Source organism: Glycine max, chromosome 10, assembly GCF_000004515.6.
Source record: "Glycine max cultivar Williams 82 chromosome 10, Glycine_max_v4.0, whole genome shotgun sequence".
Classification (NCBI taxonomy): domain Eukaryota; kingdom Viridiplantae; phylum Streptophyta; class Magnoliopsida; order Fabales; family Fabaceae; genus Glycine; species Glycine max.
This window is the reverse complement of record NC_038246.2, coordinates 31,730,270-31,737,667: the sequence shown is the minus strand read 5'-3', so window position 1 is coordinate 31,737,667 and position 7,398 is coordinate 31,730,270. Positions and strand designations below refer to the sequence as shown.

Genomic DNA, 7,398 nt, shown 5'->3' with positions numbered 1-7,398 from the left:
TTATATCTTGATCTTGAAGGGAATAATATGATTTATTCTCATATGATTAAGTTTTATGTCTAAGTCATCTTTATAATTTTGATTAATTATGGATTAGCCACAACATCTATAATTTGATTAAAATTATATATTAAGTTGTTTAAAGATCATATAAGGAATTAATCATAATATTGTGATTAATTGCACTTTATATAATGAATTTTATACCACATGAATTTTTATTATATTTGTATAATTATGTGGAATAAAATGACATTATTTTTCATGGTTTATCCATAGGGAACATGAGGTATGTATAATTTTCCAGTTTTATCATAAAGTTTATATTTGTGATAGAAAAATGAATTATTTTCATGTTATACCCGTAAAGCATGAATTTGAGAATGTAATTTTATTATTCTATCATAAAGTATAATTGTATCTTATTGAATTAAAAATTTAGCCCACAGACAATTTTTATGTCACAAGATTCAATTTTTTGGTTTACATTGGTAAAACATACAATTAAGATTAATATGCCTCAAATTTTGATATAAGCCTTCGAATTTTTGTAGCTTCTCAAATTGTTAAATTTTCTGATATCCAATGTGATATTCCCGAACTCAAAGGAGATAACTATAAGATATAGAAGGAGAGAATTGTTCTACAATTGGGGTGGATGGACATAGATTACACTATAAGGAAAGACGAACACCTGCAATCACTGATGAAAGTAACCCAACTACTGTTGCGCTATGTGAGCCGTGTGTGCGATCCAACCAACTCAGCGTTATGTTCATCAAGACCAAAATCTTGGCTAGGATACACAATTCTGTCGACCAACATGAAAAGGTTCGAGACTTTCTTAAGGCTATTGATGACCAATTCATCTCTTCAGATAAGGCTTTAGCAAACACCCTGATCATGAAGTTCTCCTTTCTCTGGCTCACCAATGTGAAAGGTGTGCGTGAGAACGTAATGCAAATGTGAGATATTTCAGCTAAACTTAAGAAACTAGAGGTTGATATGTCTGAGTCCTTCCTGATGCACTTCATTCTAAACACCATTCCCCCGAAATATGGACCGTTTAAGATTTCCTACAACACACATAAGGACAAATGGTCTATCAATGAATTAATGACCATGTGTGTTTAGAAAGAAGAAAGGCTTGTAATAGAGATGGGTGAGAGTGCATTGCTGACAACTTCTTGTGGGAAGAACAAAGCAACTAAGTCTCAACCTAATCAGAAGGTGAATGGTAAAATACCACCTCAAGCTGATACTAAGAAGGTGACAAAGTATTTCTTTTGTAAGAAGAAGGGACACATGAAGAAGAATTGCCTCAGATTCCAAAAATGGCTTGAGAAGAAAGGTAAATCAATCTCATTAGTATGTTATGAATCTGATATGGCTATTGTTAATATTAACACCTGGTGGATTGATTTTGGATCTACAATCCATATTGCAAATTATTTACAGGGTATGCAAAACCTAAGGAAACTAGTGGGAAGTGAGCAAAGCATTTTATTAGGCAATAAGCTAGGCTCACCTACGAAGGCTATTGGAACTTGCATTTTAACTTTAATTAGTGGTTTTATTTTTAAATTAGAAAGGACCTTTTATGTGCCAAGTTTTTTCTTAAAACTTGATTTATGTTTCTAGACTCATACCTTATGGATATTCTTTTAATTTTAAAGACATATCATTTGAGTTATTTTATAATTCTAAATGTGTTGGGAATGATATCTTGTCTAATGGTCTTTATCTTCTAGGTTTACAAAATTATGCCATTTATATCAATGCATGTTCAAACTGGTATTAAAAGGTGTAAAATTGATGAGAATTCCTCTATGTTATGGAACCAAAGATTAGGACATATCTCCATTAAAAGTATTAAAAGGTTAGTGAAATATGGGGTACTCAATACTCTAGATTTTGATGACTTTAAGACTTGTGTGGACTACATTAAGGGTAAGCAGATCAACATGTCTAAGAAAGGTGCTAACAGGAGTTCAAGCATATTAGAAGTAGTTCATGCTGATATTTGTTGTCCAAATATGGATGCACGTGATCAGAAATATTTTATCACCTTTATAGATGATTATTCATGATATATAAATGTTTATTTGCTTCATAACAAAAATGAAGCATTGGATGCCTTTAAAGTCTTTAAGGCTAAAGTTGAGAAAATAAAAATAGTCAGATCAGATAGAAGTGAAGAATATTACGGCAGATATACTGAGAATGAACAAGCACCTAGTCCCTTTGCAAAGTTTCTTCAAGAACATGGGATTTTTGCCCAATACACTATGCCTGGTTCTCCAAATCAAAATGGTGTTGTAGAAAAAAGGAACCAAACATTATTGGACATGGTACAAAGTATGCTTAGCAACTCCAATCTTTCTAAATCCTTGTGGGCCAAAGCACTAAAGATGACAATGTATATATTAAACAGTGTTCTAACCAAGGCTGTCCCAAAGACACCTTTTGAGTTGTTTAAAGGTTTGAAACCAAGTTTGAAACATATGTGCATTTGGGGTGGTTCGTCTGAGGTGAGAATATATAACCCACAAGAGAAGAAACTTGACTCGAGGACTATTAGTGGGTATTTCATTGGATATGCCAAAAGGTCTAAAGGTTTTTGGTTTTACCGTCCATATCATATTACTAGGATTGTGGAGTCAATAAATGCCAAGTTTGTTGAAAATGACTTGATCAATGGGAGTGATAAATTGATGGACTTAGGTTTTGAAATTGATCATATAGTGTCTCAACCTTCCACATCAAGTGAAAGATTGGTTGTAATTCATACCTTTCAAGTTCAAAGGCATGATGAACAACAAATGACTGGCATTCCATAACTTATTTCTAATAATCCAGTAGATCAAGTTGATCATCAAATTCCTGAAAATGATGAACAACCAGCTGAACAACATGATCCACAAGAAAATGTTGATGCAGCATTAAGGAGGTCTACTAGATTAAGAAAATCAACTATTCCTAGTGATTATATTTTATATTTGCAAGAATCTGACTATAATATTATAGCTAAAAATGATCCCGAAACTTTTGATCAAGACATGAGTTGTAAAAAGTCAAATTTATGGTATGATGCCATGAAGGAAGAGATGAATTCCATGCAAAGTAATGAAGTTTGGAACCTTGTAGAGTTGTTTAATGGGGCAAAGGACATTGGCTGTAAATGGGTTTTTAAGACCGAAAGGGATTCATTAGACAACATTGAGAGATACAAGGCACGACTCGTTGCCAAGGTATTTACTTAAAAACAAGGAATTGATTACACAGAGACTTTTTCTCCTATATCTAAGAAAGATTCTCTTCATATTATCTTGGCATTAGTTGCTCATTTTGACCTTGAGTTGCAACAAATGGATGTGAAAACAACTTTTCTTAATGGTGATTTAGAGTAGGAGGTTTATATGAAACAACCTGAAGGCTTCTCCTCTAGTAGTGGTGAGTATTTGGTTTGCAAGCTTAATAAATCTAAATATGGTTTAAAACAAGCCTCCCGTCAATGGTATCTTAAGTTTCATGGAATAACTTCTTCATTTGGTTTTGATGAAAACCCCATGGATTAATGCATGTACCACAAGGTTAGTGGGAATAAAATATGTTTTCTCGTTTTATATGTAGATGATATTTTACTTGCAGACAATTATCGGGGTTGGCTACATGAAGTGAAGTAATTTCTCTCTGAGAATTTTGACATGAAGGTTATGGGGGATGCATTTTATGTCATATGAATTAAGATTCATAGAGATAGACCTTGAGGTATTTTAGAAAGATTTTGAATGAAAGATTGTTCACCAAGTGTTGTTTCCATTGTGAAGGGCGATAGGTTTGATTTGAACCAATGCCCAAAGAATGACTTTGAGAGGGAACAGATGAAAAACATTTTTATGCTTCAATTGTTGGAAGTCTCATGTATGCTCAAGTATGCACAAGGCCTAGCATTGCTTTTGCAGTTGGAATGTTAGGAAGATATCAAAGTAATCCAGGTATTGACCACTGGAGAGTTGCAAAGAAAGTGATGAGGTACCTTCAAGGGACCAACAATTACTTGCTTATGTATAGACATTCAAACAATTTAGATGTGATTGGTTATTTAGACTTAGAATTTGTTGGCTGTGTTGATTCTCGCAAATTAACATCTAGGTACATTTTCATGATGGTTGGTGCAGCTATTTTGTGGAGGAGTGATGTGCCATCATTTTCTTCTATTTTCTAAACCCTTTTTGCACCATTTTAATTACTGATTGGTCTTAATTGTCAATTAATTAGGCAGTTTTATTATTTGGGCCCATTTAGCTAATTTGATGTTTTTAATCTAATTTCAGGAATTAATAAAACATTGGGCTTAATCTGGATTTTGGTTGTGGACTTGAAGAGGGCAAATAAAGCAGCGCTTACCTTAGTTAATTTCTAATTAGGAAATTTCGCGATTTTATTTTATGTTGTTCAGTGTTTATTTCGTTTTGGGCCAGAGTATTGTAATAGGGCCCAATGACTTTGAGTGACTCTTTTTAAATAGCAGCCTTGGGATTCGTGCAGGGCATTCTGTGATGCTATTTTCATTATTCAGAGCTTTTGTTTTAGGTTTTGACGTTTTTATGTTCTAAGGCTATTGTTTTCGTTCTTAATGCAAATTTCCGTTTTCTACTTCTAATTACAAGTTCGTTCTTGCTTCTTCTTCTACTTTCATTTACGTTTCTGTCTCATTTACGTTTCTGTTCATTTACGTTTCTGCTTCATGTTTCATTTGTGTTTTTTGTTTGAATCCATGGAAGGCTAGATTTTCTGGTGTTGTTTCCTTTTGAGGACGAAGCCCAACTCTCTTTGAGGTTTCGCTTGTAATGTGGTTTCCTGGAAGTTTTCCCTTCACCAGTTATCCCAAATTCGTGAATATTAATCAGTGCACGCTTCGTGTTTGATTAATTTCCTCTGAGCCTAACTTGTGTTCATGCTTAATGGACGAAGGGGTAACTGGTGTATGTGGTGCCTAATCACGTATTGATAATCCTAAGTTGATTTTCGCTTAGTAAATTGAAATAGGGTTGGATTAAGTGGTTGACTGTTAGGGATGAATTCTCCAAAACCCAGGATAAGAGAATGGCTTCTGAATCAGAGGAAACAACCCGTTTTTAATATTAGTAGTTTCAAATTCCAGTTTACTTGTTCTGCTCTTTAATCACGAAACAAACAACCCCCCCAATCGTTACTGTTACTGCGCAAGTATATTATGAACATTTGGTTTGTCATTGCTCGTTGGGAAACGACCTAGGATCACTTCCTAGTTACTGCATTTTCATGTTTATTTGATTTGGGTACGGCCTCGATCAAATTTGGCACTGTTGCCGGGGAACAGTGTCCAAAGGTTCATAATAGCTAGCTAGTGTTGTGTGTTTAATCCTTTCGTGTTTTATGTTTAATTATTAGTATTGTGTTAGTATGTGTGTTAGTGTTATTTAGTGTCCTGGTATTTTGCTTAATGTGTGTTCTGTTTCAGTTTTCCCATTAAGCGTTTCCCCTGTTTCAGTCTTGGGTGTTTTGCTGTGAATAGTGTTTTGCGACGGACTTAGCGACCACTTTTGCTTGCGGCAAAACAGAGTAGTAGTAGAAATCAATTAGAGACGGATTTTAGCGACCACCCATGCTGAATTATTTGAGATTTTTTGTTTTAGTAGCTGGGGTTGTTATTTTTGGCTGAATTTTTTTGTGGTAACTTCTTTTAATCCATATTTTGTGGGAAAAATAGCTAGAGCCTTTAGTTTGGTCAAATTTGAAAGTTCCAAAAAACTAGCAAATTTTGTGTTTGTCAAAACTTCAAACGGCCATAACTTTTGCTCCGGTTATCAGAATCGCAATTATTATATATGCATTTGGGGTAGAAAAAAATTTCCGACACCATGGTAGCGGGCCATAGGCCGGCTGAGGTCTCCATCGTCCAAAAAAAGCGATTCTGTCAAAGGTTTTTTATTTTTCAAGTTTTATTCACTTATTTTTCTTAACCTACCAATTTTAGCTTTCATAGTTAGACTTTGAATTTTTGTCTGAAATTTTTTGTGCTATCTTCTCATCATTTTATAAGGTTGCTCACAAAATTGCAAGTCATTTGGATATCATTTGAGGGTAGCTGTAGTTCAAACCTACACCTCTATTTACATGACAAGGCAACTAGTTGTGTGCATGCTGAATGTAGTGTATGACTAGAGGCAATCCATCTGACTTACAACCCTTTGATCCTGAGATAGATAGGACATTTCACAGATTAGTTAGGCATCATTTTATACCTTTTGATCATTCTGAGCATTCCATTACTGGTGAATCTGTTCATTCTGTTATTGGTGATTTTGAACATCCTGATTTGGAGCATTATAATTTTGAGCATTCTGATTCTGCACATTCTGAGAACATGGCACAACCTCCACCCCGTGAGAGGACTCTAAGGGGAATGGCTGCACCTGATTTCACCTACGAAAGCTTGTGCATCCAATACCCTGATGAGGATGTCCCATATGTTCTTAAAACTGGACTGATTCATTTGCTTCCAAAGTTTCATGGCCTTGCAGGTGAAGACCCGCACAAACATTTGAAAGAATTTCACATTGTCTGCTCCACCATGAAACCCCCAGATGTCCAAGAGGATCACATATTTCTGAAGGCTTTTCCTCATTCATTAGAGGGAGTGGCGAAGGACTGGCTGTATTACCTTGCTCCAAGGTCCATCACAAGCTGGGATGACCTTAAGAGAGTATTCTTAGAAAACTTTTTCCCTGCTTCCAGGACCACAGCCGTCAGGAAGGATATCTCAGGTATTAGACAACTCAGTGGAGAGAGCCTGTATGAGTACTGGGAGAGATTTAAAAACCTATGTGCTAGTTGCCCTCACCATCAGATTTCAGAGCAGCTTCTTCTCCAATATTTTTATGAAGGACTCAGTAATATGGAGAGAAGTATGATAGATGCTGCCAGTGGTGGAGCCCTTGGAGACATGACTCCTGCTGAAGCCAGAAATTTAATTGAGAAGATGGCTTCCAACTCCCAGCAGTTTAGCGCCAGAAATGATGCCACAGTCATTAGAGGAGTGCATGAGGTAGCTACAAACCCATCTGCATCATCTGAAACTAAGAAGCTTGAAGACAAACTGGATGCATTGGTTAACTTGGTAACCCAACTGGCCTTGAATCAGAAATCTGTACCTGTCGCAAGGGTTTATGGTTTGTGCTCCTCTGCTGACCACCATACAGACCTTTGCCCTTCCATGCAGCAACCTGGAGCAATTGAGTAGCCTGAAGCTTATGCTGCAAACATTTACAATAGACCTCCTCAACCTCAGCAGCAAAATCAACCACAGCAGAACAATTATGACCTCTCCAGCAACAGATACAACCCTGGATG

General features: G+C 35.8%; 1 non-coding gene across 1 annotated transcript; it reads right to left on the bottom strand.

Moving 5' to 3' along the window:
* Positions 1 to 6,790: 6,790 nt before the first annotated feature.
* Positions 6,791 to 6,897, bottom strand: LOC112998230 (small nucleolar RNA R71). Its single transcript, XR_003263269.1, has one exon. It is a non-coding gene; the product is annotated as a small nucleolar RNA R71 (small nucleolar RNA).
* Between the last annotated feature and the right edge of the window lie 501 nt (positions 6,898 to 7,398).